At 58.8% G+C, this 16,124-nt stretch overlaps 1 protein-coding gene across 1 annotated transcript in view; it reads right to left on the bottom strand.

Annotated features, from left to right (window-relative positions):
* SLC45A4 (solute carrier family 45 member 4) overlaps positions 1-16,124 on the bottom strand; it is a 27,393-nt gene that overhangs the window by 9,357 nt on the left and 1,912 nt on the right. The window lies entirely within an intron of this gene.

Here is a 16,124-nt window from a genome sequence, read left to right as displayed (position 1 = left end):
GCCAGTTACACACCCACAGACAGAGACGGGCCAGTTACACACCCACGCACCCACCCACAGGCCAGTTACACACATGCAGAGATGGGCCAGTTACACACCCACAGGCCCAGAGACCCAGGCCAGTTACACACCCACAGACAGAGACGGGCCAGTTACACACAGAGAGACAGGCCAGTTACATATATGCAGAGATGGACCAGTTTACACACTTACACACCCAGAGGCCCAGACACCTGGGCCAGTTACACACTCACACACACAGGCCAGTTACACACATGCAGAGACGGGCCAGTTACGCACCCACAGAGACAGGCCAGTTACAGAGACAGGCCAGTTACACACTCACAGACAGAGACAAGCCAGTTACACACAGAGAGACGGGCCAGTTACACACCCACCCACACACAGGGCAGTTACACACATGCAGAGATGGGCCAGTTACACACCCACAGAGACAGGCCAGTTACACACCCACCCACCCACAGGCCAGTTACACACATGCAGAGATGGGTCAGTTACACACAGAGAGACGGGCCAGTTACACACCCACACACACACAGGCCAGTTACACACATGCAGAGACAGGCCAGTTACACACCACAGGCCCAAAGACCCAGGCCAGTTACACACCCACAGACAGAGACGGGCCAGTTACACACCCACACACACACAGGCCAATTACACCCCCCCACACACACACACAGGCCAGTTACACACATGCAGACGGGCCAGTTACGCACCCACACCCACGGGCCAGTTACACACATGCAGAGACGGGCCAGTTACACACCCACAGAGACAGACCAGTTACGCACATGCAGAGACGGGCCAGTTACACACCCACAGAGACAGGCCAGTTACGCACCTGCAGACAGAGACAGGCCAGTTACACACCCACAGAGACCGGACAGTTTCAGAGAGACAGGCCAGTTACATACCCACAGACAGAGACGGGCCAGTTACACACACACAGGCCAGTTACACACATGCAGAGACAGGCCAGTTACACACTCACAGAGAGACGGGCCAGTTATACACTCATAGGGAGATGGGCCAGTTACACACCCACAGATGGGCCAGTTACACACCCACACAGGCCAGTTGCACACATGCAGAGACGGGCCAATTACACACAGAGAGATGGGCCAGTTACACACCCACAGACAGAGATGGGCCAGTTACAAACCCACACACACATACAGGCCAGTTATAGATGGGCCAGTTACACATAGAGAGATGGGCCAGTTACACGCCCACACACACACAGACACAGGCCAGTTATACTCATGCAGAAATGGGCCAGTTATACACCTACAGACTCAGAGACCCAGGCCAGTTACACACCCACAGAGAGAGAGACAGGTCAGTTACACACAGAGAGATGGGCCAGTCACACACCCACGGGCCCAGAGACCCAGGCCATTACACACCCACAGACAGAGATGGGCCAGTTACACACAGAGAGACGGGCCAGTTACATACATGCAGAGATGGACCAGTTACACACCCACAGGCCCAGAGACCCAGGCCAGTTACACACCCACAGAGACAGGCCAGTTACACAGAGATAGTTACACACAGAGATGGGCCAGTTACACACCCGCAGACCCAGAGACATGGGCCATTTACACACCCACAGACACAGGCCAGTTACCCGCAGGCCAGTTATACACAGAGACACATACACAGACACGCAGACACAGGCCAGTTAAACACACACACACACACACACACAGGCCAGTTAGTTACACACATGTAGAGATGGGCCAGTTACACACCCACAGACCCAGAGACGTGGGCCATTTACACACTCACAGACACAGGCCAGTTACACACACATACACACACACATGCAGACACTTGATACAGGCTAGTTACACACATACAGGCCAGTTACACACAGACACGTAGACACAGACCAGTTACACACACACAGGTCAGTTACATACAAACACACTGAGGCCAGTTACACACACACACAAAGACACACGCAGACACGTAGATACAGGCCAGTTACATACACAGACACACACATGCAGGCATGAAGACAAAGGCCAGTTATACACACACACATAGACACAGACACAAACACACACACATACCAATAACACAGACATATACAGACAGAAACCAGTTGCACACATGCAGATACATACACACGCCTGTTATGTAGACATACCAACACAGACATAGACACCAACCTACATGCCAGTTACTCACACACACACACGTGCCCATTACACATACAGACACACCCATATGCAGACATGCAAAAACACACGCCTCCTCCCCAAGAGAGTGTGCTCAGGGCCCAGTGACTCTCACCTGCAAGGCCTGGCCACTGTGGGTCAACCAGACCCCAAGTGTGAGCCAGAGGCACCCAGGGAGGGGCCTGGGCTTTGGCCCACCACCATGGCCGGGGATGAAGCCCACGGCAGCTGGCATCAGACCCCAGGCAAACTGCAAGCTACAGTGGGCCTCACCCAGAGAACACATGTGGCAGGTGACAGCAGGGCACAGGGCTCCAGCCTCACCCGCAGGAAGCCCTTCTGTTCCCTGGCATGTGGCAGTCAGAACGAGGGGGTCAGGGCCTGTGGCTGCAGAGGGGTTGCTGACTGCGGACCTGTGGGCCCACCCAAACACAATGCCCAGTGATGCTGCTGACCAGGTCCCAGGGCCCGCCTGCACACGGTACCCAGGAGCGCTGCCAACTGTGGACCTGAGAGCCTGCCACACATGGCGCCCAGCAGTACTGCCGACTGTGGACCCACCCAAACACAGTGCCCAGTGATGCTGCTGACCAGGTCCCAGGGCCCGCCTGCACACGGTACCCAGGAGCGCTGCCAACTGTGGACCTGAGAGCCTGCCACACATGGCGCCCAGCAGTACTGCCGACTGTGGACCCACCCAAACACAGTGCCCAGTGATGCTGCTGACCAGGTCCCAGGGCCCGCCTGCACACGGTACCCAGGAGCGCTGCCAACTGTGGGCCTGAGAGCCTGCCACACATGGCGCCCAGCAGTACTGCCGACTGCTGACTGTGGACCCGAGGGCCCGCCTGCACACAGTACCCAGGAGCGCTGCCAACTGTGGACCCAAGGGCCTGTCCGCCCGTAGTGCCCAGCAGCACTGCCAAGGGCCCACCTGCCCGGTGGCACTATCAGCAGTAGACCTGAGGACCTGTGCACACACATCAAGGCTTGTTGACAGCTCGCCCCAGATGAGGGTACCCGCCCTGCAAGCTCTCCCCTGGGAGGCTAAGGCCCCAGATGGGATATCTAGCCTCCACAGGAGGCTACCCCAATGTGCAGGGGGTGGGGGAGGTCACTGTCCTAGTGTTGGAGACAGCCATGATGGCCACAGTATACCCCAGCTCATAGCGAGAGTCAAGACTACAGCCTGGCAAGGGCTGCAAGGGAGGGGGCTTTTGGGGGGGGCTCAGGCCAAGTGGGGAGGGGGACCCTGGAGGCCAACAGCACCCGTTCTCCTCATAGTTGGAGCCCAGCTAGGAAATCAAGCCCTGGCTGCTGCACCACCTGCACCCAGGTGGCTGTGAGCACGGAGGCAGCCCAGCCCCCACGTAGCTCAGCGTGCTGCCCCGGATGCTGCCCCCCAGGACCACCAGGGCACCAGGGCATTTCTCTGAAGAAAGCCCAGCACCGGGGCAAACAGTGGACCCGACGCACGCGGGAGATCAGCCTCCTGTGACCAGCATGGCGGCACCACGACTCGGCACTGGGACTCCTTGGATGTGGCACTTCCCAGCACAGCTATGAACAAACAGGGCCTCGCACACAGTAAATAAGTTTTGTTTTTTTCCAGGCACACTCTGAACAACAATGGTGGGACCAGGAAGGCTCCCCGTTCACAGGAAACCCTGGCTGTGTCACCAAGCTCCCGGAGGCGGTAAGGTCGCAGCCGTGGCAGGGGTGCAGGCCGGGGCAGTACCGCTCATAGTGATGTCCCCAGTTAAGTCGCGCTGGGGGGCAGGGGTGCCTGTAAACTTTAACAAAGACCTGGGAGGGAAGAGGAACTCACATTCCTTCTCTCGGCAGACAAAGCCTCCCACTCCCAGACAGGAATGTGAACCCAGAGCCACCTCTGGAACCACGGCGGCACCAACCCAGAACCGGCCACCTTCAGGGCCACGGCACAGAGGAGATGTGGGGCCAGGCTGCAGGGCGCAAAGCCTCCGAGGCACAGGACCGTGTGCCGGCCAGGAGGGTCTCCGTAGGCCTCTGGGGTGGGCGCCAAGACCTCCCAGTGGAGGAGGTGCCCTCAACTGCAAGGGGTGTTCCAGAGCCTTGGGGACAGAGGGAGGGGGTGGGAAGTAAAGGGGCCCCCTTTCCAAGGGCACGCAGTGTCCCACAGTGAGCAGGGTGTGACTGCATAAGAATGCCCATGCGTGACTGCATGTGTACACCATTCAGCTGTCATGGCCTCACTGCCATGCCCAGCACCCCTGGGGCATGTGGGTGAGACCCAGCCAGCCCCTCTCACGAATGAGGAGTCCAGCCACTCGTGTGGACAGTGGCCAAAGCACAGGACCACTGCCCAGAGCTGCAGAGAAGTAATCAGAAGGTGCTGGTGTGAATGCCCTCACTGTGGGGGCAGGCGCCTGCTCTCCTCTGGTCACTTCCTTTCCGTAGCAGTGAAGGGGACAAGATGCGACCCCAGGGGAACGCCTGATGTCCACTGTGACGGAGATGGCCAGAGGGGGTCTTGGTGGCCTGGACGCAGGCCAGCTGGGAAATAGCAGGGCCCAAACTCACACAAGGTCCAGGAATTTAATCCTGTGGGCTGTCTCCGTCAGACACATGTTCCGGGCTCGGCATCCCGAGGACAAGTGGGACCCTGCCGGGGCCTTTACAGCTGCACACACGGTGCCATATCCACCCTCCATGAGGCGGCCCCTCCACGGCCCCACTGGTCGCCCGCCTGCCCGCGAGACTCTCCCTCTGCCTCCAGCCCAATGATTATAGCTACCATCCGTCCATCCATCCACACGCTCTTTCAAATTAGTGCTGCGGCAAGGAAACATCTCCGCGATGACATAAGTGATGTTATCTGAGTTGTACGAGAGCTTGTGTGGCTCTCAGGTGGGGATCCTGGAGGCTTCCGCAGGAGCACAGGTATGGGAGGCCATGGCCTGTCAACAGTCTCTCCCCGTCCTCTGCAGCCCACCTAAGAGCCCAGCACCGCAGCCTCTCCCCAGCCACCTACACTCGTGACATAAAACCCAAACTTCCCACGCCAGCAAGCCCGCCCCTCGACAGGCCAGGCCCTGGCTCCAGCCTCACCCACTTTCTGGTCCCCCACGTGTCTCAGGATGCTGGACCCAGCCACCACTCCACATGGAAACCTCGTCACTCCCACACCACAGCACAGTGCCCAGCTGGCCCCGCCTGCTGATCCTGCCACCCTGTTGTTCGCTCTCCAGTCACAGGCCTCATTCTCTACAGGGTCTGCTCAGGACATCATGTGGCCCAGAGAAGGGTCACAGTGGGAAGCCTGCCCAACTGACACAGCTCCACTGGACTGGGCCTCCATGGGGACTGTGGCTGGCTCCCTCCCAGCACGTGACGCGTGGGGAGGCCCTGACAGCTCACCTGCCGAGGCTGAGGTCAGCCCCAGACAAGCCAGAACTCACAGCTGCTGCCCAAGGCTCGGGGCAGTGGCCTAGCTCTGCATCCCAGTGTGTCCCCTGAGAGCAGCAGCAGCCCTGACATCCTGTGACCCTGTCTGGAGATGTGAACACAGGTGGGCTGCTCCCAGGATTCATCAAGAACACGCACAGACACCCGGAGACGCATCACAGATGCCCCCCACACACACCAGGGGCAGAGCTGAGGCCACGAGGCACCTTGGTTCAGGTGGGCACAGTGCCAAACCTCGGAGGGCAACCTGGGCTCAGTCACATGTTCACAAGGGCGTGTCCAGCACCCTGCTGACACATGACTCATGGACAGCCTGTATGAGACTGCGCTCCACAACTGGCGGATCCACCAGCTCTTTGAAGACTCCTAGCAGGTTAACGGGACCCCAACACTGCCAACTCAGAGATTCACGCAGCATCCATGCCCAGGAGCCCTGTGACATCAGGGTCACAGGCAATGAGCAGACACTGTCAGGGACCACCACAGGCCTCTTTGAAACACCCAGCTTCCCTCCAAAGTGACAGGATGAGCTGGGTGGGGACATGTCCTCAGCGGCCAGGGCTGACTCTGGAGCAGGTCATGTCCGCGGAGTCCCCAGGCACCCACAGATCACAGCTGTGAGGTGCAGAGTCCCTAAATGCACGCACTCCAGTCACTGGGCCTGGCTCCCGGATAAGGCGAGGTCGGAACCACCACGGGGAGCAGCCCTCAGTCCAGCAGGCAGACTTAGGTTTCCACTAGAGCTGGCTTTGCACTTGCACAGCAGGGACCCTGACCACTGCCCACCTCATGCTGCCTCGGCTGAGTCCACGCCGGTCTCGGGGGTTGTCTGCCACGAGCCTGCCTCACTCTGCTTCCCGGTTCCAGGGCCGGGTGCCAACTCTGCAGGTGGGGCTAGGTGACTTTAGCCCTGCACCCTGGCGCTCACCAGCATCCCAGGCAGCTGGGTCCTCATCTGTAAACTCAGTCCACGGACAAGCAGACCACCCGTGATGCTAACCTTCAGGACTGAGGACCAGTCAGCCCCAGCTCCAGGCTCCTCCTCACCATCACGGCCCCCCACCAGCACCCCTCAGGAGCCTCAGCTGGGCCTGGCCTACCTGCTGCCTCCAGGGAGAGGTGACCCAGCAGGGAACGTGCCCCCGGCCCCACACAGGTGGACAGCTTGCTTCTAGAATACTGTTCCTTGACATAGGTGTGTCTGCGGCCCAAGACGTCTCCCTACCCTCAGTCCACATTCCCCACGCCCCAGGGTTGCAGCAAGCATCTGCCAAATGGCCTTGGGGGTCTCAAGTCCAAGCACAGCCCCTAGTCCTGCCCCAAACCCGTATCCCGACACAGCCTGGCCCGGGCATGAGCCACCTTTGAGCTCACCCTCAGCCTCCCTGGTGACTGCCACCAATTCAGAGAGTGCCCCCCACCTGTCGCTGGTGTCCCAAGCCGGGGACCCAGCAGGTTCTCGCTTGTGTCCTACAGAGCTAAACAGACTCTCAACTGTCACCTTCCCTCATGTCCCGGGGAAGGCAAGGCTCGCTGGCCGGGAGGTGGGGTGACTGGCTGTGGGACAGCCAGGCTAGTCCACGATTACCCAACACAAAGTACCTGGGCTAGACCCTGAACCGTGACCACCCTGCCACTGGACCTGAGCGCCGATGCTGCCCCTTCCTTCCAGTCAGAGGACGTGGGTCCCCCGTACCAGGGCACTCAGAGCCTGGGCACCACAGCTGCCTCACACACACTGCGCTGGGGCCGTCAGCCACCAGCCAGCACAACAGAGGTTAAGGCCAGATGTCTAGCACTGGGCAGGCAGCAGCAGCCTGCAGGAGGGACGGCCACCAGGCCCAGAGCTCCTGGCAGACAGAGCCATCTGCTATGTGCCAATCGCCACCAGAAAACAAAGTGCTGGTCAGCGCACAGGTGGCAGCACCCACCGGTGACTTTCTAAGGTGACAGCCAGAACAAGAGCATGTATCTGACAAAAGTAAGGGCTGACTGGAATTTATGAACCATCGTAACAGGCTCTCCGCAGGGCTGGTGCCTGGTCCTTCCAGCTTGAGCAGCTGCCCCTTGGTCATGTGCTGCCCCTTGGTCAGAGTTGCTGTCTGTTCTTGCTGTAAACTCCACTCAAGTCTGCACGGGGCATGCCACACCCACAACCCAGAACAGCGTCCAGAGCCCCCAGGCGGCCCCTCACCTCGCCCTCCCGTCACATCCAAACCCAAACTCCCCACTCCCCAAAGCCCTCCCTCTGGGGAGACGCCTACACCTAGACACGCAGGTGCCCTCATGCACTTAGCAAGTCACTTTCAACATCGTGTTAGAAGCTTCTTCAGGTGTCCCTGTGGGGTCCCCCAGGTAAGTTTATCAACAGGGGACCATACACATGTCCCCACTTCACCTTGAAAGGAGAAACCACTAGACTACACCCCAGATAGACCATACACCCCAAAGGGACCACACCCCGGAGGGACGACAGCCCAGAGGGACTACACCCCAGAGGGACCTCACCCTGGAGGGGTGACATTCCAGAGGGAATGCACCCTGGAGGGGCTGCACCCCGGAGGGACCGCACCCCAGGGGGACCGCACCCCAGGGGGCCACACCCTGGGGGGATGACATCCCAGGGGGACGACCCCCAGGAGGAATCTGACCTGTACATCACCCTACAGTGTGCACATGTACAAACATTAATGACAATACTGCCATTGTCTGGGGGCACATTCTACACAAATTATTTCTAAGGAAAAGGGGCATTTCTTCTCCACGCCCCATCAACCTCTCTCTAGGACGCTAACAAACACAAGAGGAAACCAGGAAGCACTACAGAGTAACTCTTCTGTGGACCCCGTGCCCTGGGAAGCCACACACCAAGGCGGCCACCTCCCTGCTGCCTCTGCTCTTCAATGTCAACGCTTATGTGCATGGTTTTGTTGAGCTGTACTTTTAGGCTTCACAATAAAGATAAATGACCATTGAAACCCACCTGTGTCCCAGCTCATGCTCTGTCACTGTGGCTGTGAAAACAATGAAGCCCTGATAAAGGTGGAAATCGCCATGGTGCAGTGTACCACTGACTGCCAGGAAATTTACAGTGACTGCTCGTGGGAGTTGAGGTTGTGTGTCAACCTGGCTGGGCCTGGTCTGGAGGTAGTTATTCCCCATGATGAGAGAGGCAATCAACTCCATAGTGGAATCGTCCATGAGCAGCTGAGTAGCTGCCTTAGGGATGTGGTCTGCTTCCAGCACACAAGGAGAAGCTCTGGGAATGTCTCCAGCTTTTTGGCACACTTGAACCCGACACGTAGCTGAGTCGTTCAGCAGCCTGCCATGCCATCTTCCCGTCTTGGACTTCCATCAGTGGCCTGCCGTGTGATTTGCTAATATCGGGACTGTGCCTTTTTTACTTGTCGACCTTGGGTTTGTCAGCCTCAGCAGCCAACAGCTGCCTGAGTGAAGAGAGGCCTCCAGCAGCAGAGGACCTGGAGCAGGAGGCAGAGCTGAAGCCCAAGGTCAAGGGGCTCACCCAGCCCCTAGAGCCTGGCACTTTGAACTCACACTTCTAGGCTCCAAAACTGTAAGAGAATAAACTCCTGTTTGTTCAAACATCCCATTTTGGGTATTTTCTGTTAGAGCAGCACTAGGTAACCAAAGACCAAAGAAGAGTCAATGCTTTTTGAGTTGTGGTGTCAGTGAGAATACTGAACGTACCATACCACGGACCGCCAAAAGAACTAACCAATCTGTCCTGGAACAAGTGCAGCCGGAATGCTCCCTGGAAACGAGAATGGCCAGACTTCACCTCACTCAATTTGGTTGTGTTGTCAGAAGGGACCATTCCCTGAAGAAGGATGTCATGCTTGGTGAAGTGGAGGTCAGTGAAGAAGGGGAAGGCCCTCAACAAGATGGGCTGACACAGTGGCCACACAACAATGGGCTCAGGTACAGAAAAGGTCGTGGGGCTGGCACAGGACCGGGCAGTGTTCCATTTGGCCATACACAGGGTCGCTATGAGTCAGAGACAAACCCAACGGCCCCTAACAACAACAGGTAACGAACACTGCTGCTTTGTCGGTGCTCTCACACACCCTTGTCGGAAGAGGGGGAGCCCTCGAGTCTCTCTGTAAATCACCTTCCCGGAGGGGCTGCCGCATTCGCTCTGCACCGAGTTTGCTCACATCTGCCACTGCCCGTCCCCGGGCTCTCCACATGCCCCTCCCGCACACCATGGCCCGGGGGTGCCCTGACCAGCCTGTTTGTGACCCCTATGTACCCTGTGCCACTGGGCCCACAGTGACCCTCTGTGCAGCCTCCTCACTTCCCACACCTGGGGGCTGAGACAGACATCTTCATCTCCCTACTGCCAGTCCCTGCTGTGCCCTTTCATTGAGAACCCTTGTCCCCAGCCCCCGGCCCAGAAGCCCTAGCTCCAGCTGGAGTGGACGCCCCACCCAGTCAGGGCCCAGCATCGCTCCTGCCACACCAGCCCTCCTTGTGCAGTCGTGTGTCACCTGGACCCATGAGCCCAGGGCTGCTGCCTCCTCTCCCAGCACCTGGCACGCTGCCAGGTGGAGGTAGGGCCTCCACGTAGGAGTTCAGTGATTTTGTGGCCAAGAATAGCCGGCGAATGACTCCTTGGGAAATGTGCCTGTGGCTGGCATTTCATTGTTCCTAAAATACAATGACCTAAGAAGCAAGGAAACACAGACTTCCCGACCCAGACAAAACAGCCCTGCACAGGGAGCTAGCCAGTCGTTCTGGCCAGAATTTGAGAGGCTTCCACAAACTCCTGCCCAGGTTCGTGGAGGCCCTCTGGTGTACCACGGGTCTTCAGTGGGGCGTCTTCGGCACGTGGAGGTGCTGTGAAGAACACGGGGACGTGCTCGTCTGTGCTCTGATCCTCCTCAAAGCCTGGGCCGCTGTCCCCCCTCAGGTGGTCAGTCCGACGTCCCCAAGCAGCAGGAAATCAATTCTCAGGCACGTTCTGTGCTCCCAGCACGAGCCCCCACCTGCCTCGAGGACACCTGTCCCTTGTGGATCTGAGGCCAGCCTCTGGGCCAAACGGTGCTTCCGGGGGCAGACCACTCAGCACCACAGCCCAGGGCCACCAGGGCGCCACCCTCAAGCTACAAGCTGGAAGGAGTGGCCCCCTCTGGCCACCACAATCCCCCCGCTGGTGCTTCTCTCCGCCCCCGCCCCCACCAGAAGCTGGGCTCCGGGCGCCCAGGTGCGTGGCGGGAGTAAGCACACCTGCGTTTGCCAGCAGCCTCAGGTACAGTCACAGGCTAGGCCAGGGGCCGGGAGGGCCACTGAGGGCTCTGGGATGGAGCTCACTGTCCCACTGTCCAGTGAGGCTGTCACAGAAACACCCCGGCGGGGGCTTCACACACAGATTTTGTTCTCTCAGTTTATGAGGCCAGAAGCCCAAGGTCAGCCGCTGGCTCTAGGGAAGGCTTTCTGGGTCAGTTCTGGGGAAGTTCCTGTCTCCTTCCTCTGTCAGTGGGCCCAGTGTCCTTTCCTGGGATAAAGGGTGATGCAGGCCACGCCCCAGGGAAGCTGCCCTTACACCAGAGCAGGGCCCGGACCTGAGTCAAGGGGTTGCATCCCAACCCAACCCAACAAGCAAGTGGCTCACACAGCCGATCCCATCCTGGGGGTTGATTACATCACTACACAACTGCCAAACCCCTGAGAATCGGGGCCCGACCACGCTGACACATTTCGGGCACACAAGGCCATCCACGACACTCGTCCCTCAAGGTGCCAGTGACATGCCCCACCCGGGCACGTCAGCATCAGCGTGTGACCGATCCACATCTGCATGCGGAAGAAAAGGACACGGGAAAGAATCCCTGTGGACTGGGGCCTCCCCAGCAGAGGGGCCGGCGTGTCAGAGCCGCAGCCAGGGTGGGGCGGTGGCCGGTGAGCCGCCAGCTGCTGAGGGAACACACAGGAGCCAACCCGGCCTCAGCAGAGCCTGGCCTCAGCCAGACCCAACCACATCCTCCCGTGCAGGGGCAGCTTGCCCCAGGACTTCTCTGCCTCCGCTGTGACACCCACGGTGATGTCCAAGGGTCCTTCACACCACCCAGGGGTGGGCTGAGTGTCTAAAAGCCACCCACCACTGGCACTGTGGACGTGAAGAGATGGTCACCCCAGCAGTGGAAGCGGCTGCAAAGTGGGTTACACTGGCTCCTGGAGCTGGGCCTCTAGAGCCACTCGGGCTCAGAGCTCCCCACCCCACCTACCCCCGTCCAGGCATTTAGGAAGAGGCTTCCCACCTTCCTGAGCCCACCTCTTCAGGCTAAAGGAGCTCCTGATTCTTTGAAACTTCTCTTACACAACATAGTCTCCCTGTGCTGCCACTGGCCACCTTGGGCATCCCACGTACCAGGCAAAAGCAAGCGTCCAGCCAGGAGTAGGCTCTGCCTCCAGCAGGGCCCCTGGCCAGATCCACCGCTAGCACTAGGCACCAGGGGCTCTGTGCTCCCCATCTCTGGGCTCAGCTGCCTGGCCACAGAGGAGTGGGACACGGTGGACTTCCTCAGAGCCCTTTCAGCTCTGCACGAGCCTCCACACGGCTTCCGTCGGTGAACACAGCAGCTGGGCCGCTCTGAGTGAACGAAGCTGTTCCGGGGACCGAGCAGCCATTCCCACACAGGGAAACGCGCAGAAGGATGTGATCCGCCAGAACCCCTCGGGTCACCCGACGGCGTCCACAAAACCAAACAGCCTCCTCACATCCTTTTCAAAGTGTGGCAACGACAGACACGCGTGAGCCTCAGAAGCACACGACACAGGTAATGGCAAAGCTCACGGGTGTTCCAGGAGAAGCTCCAGCAGTGGAGGTTAGGACATTGTGTAAAACAGGCCTCATGTTGCTGTCAGGTGTCATCAACTCTGACTTGTGGTGACCCCGTGTGACAGAGCAGGATAGGCACAGACGGCCAGGCCTTTCTGCCACAGAGCTGCTGGGTGGGTTCAACCTACCTGTCTTGTGGTTAGCAGCAGGACACATAACCATTGCACCACTGGGGCTCCTTGTAAGTCAGGAAGTTATGGTCAAAGTTCCAGACATACCTGCCACTCTCTCTCCACTCCTAAGTCCAAGCTGCAGACAGCCACAGAAAGAGAAGCCACCACATTGCACAGCAGGTCACCTACTTAACAATATAGGTGAGTAGCAAGGAGAAGCCGTGCTGGTTCCCAAAGCACACCCAGCCCCTGGGCATGTGCATCTCACCACGCTGCCACGCGTGTCCCACTGCGCTCTGGTACACAGACAGGCATGTCTCACTGCACTGGGGCACGTGCGTCTCACCACGCTGCCACGCGTGTCCCACTGCGCTCTGGTACGCAGATAGGCACATCTCGCTGCACTGGGGCACGTGCGTCTCACCACGCTCCAGCTGCCACGCGTGTCCCACTGCACTCTGGTACGCAGACAGGCACTCTCACTGCACTTTGGCACGTGAGTGGACACCTCTCCCCACTCTGGTACACAGGGTGAGCACCCCTCTCTGCACGTCAGCCCTCGAGCAGACACATCTCTCTGAGCTCCGGTACACAGGGTGGGCGTGTCTCTCGGCGTATGGATCCACCAGAGGGCACACACACGACACATCAGGTGCACTCTCACTGGCACACAGCACAAACACAACTTCTCAGCTTTCACCACAGTCTTCATCGGATGGCCCTGCACTATGGTTTCCAGCACGAACCTCACGGGTTTGGCAGGGGCGGCAGTTCTCAGAGGAAGGGCTGGGTGTGAAACCAGCACCCCCGGGGTGTTGATTCTGCAGTGTGACTCAGCCACAGGGGTCCCGCTCCCACTGCTGCCCGTGCCTGCTGTCTCCAATGCCAAGGTCCTCACACAACTCGAGGAAGGGGGGACGATGGCTAGCCCTTCACACGCTGAAAGCTCCAACACTCTATTTAAGGCTGGCTCCAGAAGGGTAGGTGGATTCAAGTTACCACAACCCTGTCCTGTCCTAGGGACCCTGATTCACACTGAGCTACAATGAAACACAGAGGACCTGGTCTGTGCTTAAAACAAGCCGACACGTGCAGTGAGCGTGAGCGTCGGTCACCACACCTGCCTCCGGAACAAGACACAGGAACAGCCTCATCGCCCTGCACACGTCCAGACCCCACTGTCCTCCTTGGATGCGACCCTACACGTGACCTTCATCAAGCAACTGGAAAAGTAAGACCTCATCATGTTGACCCAAGTCTAACTCATCAGTTACACCAAGAGGCCACAGCAAGAAACAGCTGACCTTTTCTAGAACCTTCCTCACCTCCAGCACGACTCCTTCAACCCCAAGGAGAACTATACACAAGGAGGGCCTGGACTTCTCCCCAGTGGAGAACCCTCTCTTTCCCAGCGGCCAGCTCCCGTGTGATGAAGGTGGCATTCTGAATCAGTGACATGAACTGCTGAACAGCAATTCTAAAGGGCGTCTCCAACAGCGCAAGACCACCAAGGAAAACTCCGCGAGGGGATGCCAAGGCGTGAGGGGCTCAGAGAGCAGAGCGGGCAAGCACCTCTGTCCTGACGGGGACCCCAGCTCTGGGTGGTCTCCCAAGCCCACTGCTGGGGGCTGGCAGTGATAAGCCACGGTGCCGTGGGGCATGAGTCTCTTGAAGGAGGCGACGTTCTTTTAACCGGGGCCTTGGCGACAGGAACCAGGTGTGTGGGGACAGGAGTGGGAAGGAAACTCACCATGTGCTCCACTGTAACCTCTGAATTTTGCTGAAGCCACGTGCCCGGGTGGATGAAGGAGGGAGTACGCTGCAACACCAGTGTGTTTGCTGCCCTGCTCCCGGGTGGCACTGTCACGGGGTCGCTGTGACTGCATGGACAGGCGCACTCTTCCCCTCTAACGAGAAGGTCTCGGGCGTGTGAGGAGGCTGCCGGGAGGCTCGCACCAGGACTCTTCGGACCAGGAACCCCCCGCTCCTGACCACTGGAGGAATAGCTCCCAGTGCAGAGGCACCTTTGAGAAGAGGCAGTGGGTCGTCTGGGACCAAGGGACTGATGTGGCTCCCAACCCTGTAAATGGGATGGACCCCCATGGGAGGGGCTATTCCCAGACCATCTGGACAGAGACTGGGGAAGGGCTCTCAGCCGCCTGGGCCTCCGGGGGCGCACACACCTCCCACAAGACAAATACCCCGAGGGGTCTGCTCTAACCAGCACTCACCCAACCACCCTCTCGATGAAAAGGTGTCGGAACCTGACACCCTCAAAGCAATTGCTCAAAGGCTATACAGCAGCAAATGGGTTACTAGGTGTCCCAGGTTCTGAGACCCCCTACCCTGTCACCTCCCTCATCGGCGGTGACAGGAAAACAGTGACTCCCTCATCCCCAAGTGGGAAGACAGAGGCAGCCACGTCACTGTGCCCTCAGCTGAGGGTGACAGGAGACCACTTGCAGCCAGAAAGAAGGAACCAGAGGCTGGGCTGCACTGAGCACAAACACACGCGCGCACACACACACACACACACGCACAGCTGAGAGCACAAACAGGCCACCTGCCTCCTCCCAGAAGCTCCGGCCACAGGGCAATTGAGTCCGAAAGAAGGAGCGCACGGGGTTATTGTTTTTTATTTCCAAACCTGGGTGAGGTTGGCCAGGACCAATTCACTTTCCTACCAGGAGTGGATCTGGCTGCTTATGACGTTTTCACATTACTTTCCTACCACAGATGCTCAGAGAAAACAAAGTTGCAATCACAAGCGCGGGATCTGGTATCAAAGAGAGAACAGGATACTCCACCGTATCAGGAACGGAAGAGATGCTGCTCGGGGAAGAGAACTCCCTCAGGGTTCTCACGCGAATCGACGGCCACACGGGGCAGCATCCAGCTCAGCTCCCAGGCGGTGGGGACGCAGGGCAGCCCGGCCCGGCTCCCGGGCGGTGGGCACACGGGGCAGCAGCTGGCCTGGCTCCCAGGAGGTGGGGATGCCGAGATAACAACCAGGGCACAGTCCTGCCCCGTCGCCCCGGACGAGTTCTCTGCAGGTTGGGGTTTCTTGGCTCTCAGGACTGTTGGAAGATGCTGGGGTGGCAGGACAGGGCCAAACCCTGCAGAGCACAACCAGGTGGGCCCAGGCGCGCGCTCACCCCACTGCCACCTCGCTCAGGTTAACGAGCCCAGCGGTCACTTGGTGTGTTTTGAAACACTGTAACCAAATGGCAGCTACACAGAAGACCACCTGTGCTGACAGGCCAGGCAGGGCTCCGACAGGCGGCACAAACCACAGCAGCTCTCTGGAGTAAGTGGGTTCACAGAGACACGGTCATGTCAGGCATCCAACAGCTGCCAGAAGCTCCAGCCGACACTCCACAGACACTGTGTGAAATCCAGTGACACCTCCACGTGAGGAAAAGACGGAGTCCCCTACCACCACTCCTCAGAACACCGCAAACACAGACAGTGTGTGAAATCCAGAGACACCTCCAC

The sequence above is a fragment of the Orycteropus afer genome, unplaced genomic scaffold, assembly GCF_000298275.1.
Source record: "Orycteropus afer afer isolate SDZICR_OR568_19922 unplaced genomic scaffold, OryAfe1.0 scaffold00069, whole genome shotgun sequence".
Classification (NCBI taxonomy): domain Eukaryota; kingdom Metazoa; phylum Chordata; class Mammalia; order Tubulidentata; family Orycteropodidae; genus Orycteropus; species Orycteropus afer.
Note: the sequence above shows the minus strand (reverse complement) of the source record. Positions and strands in the feature narration are given on the sequence as shown.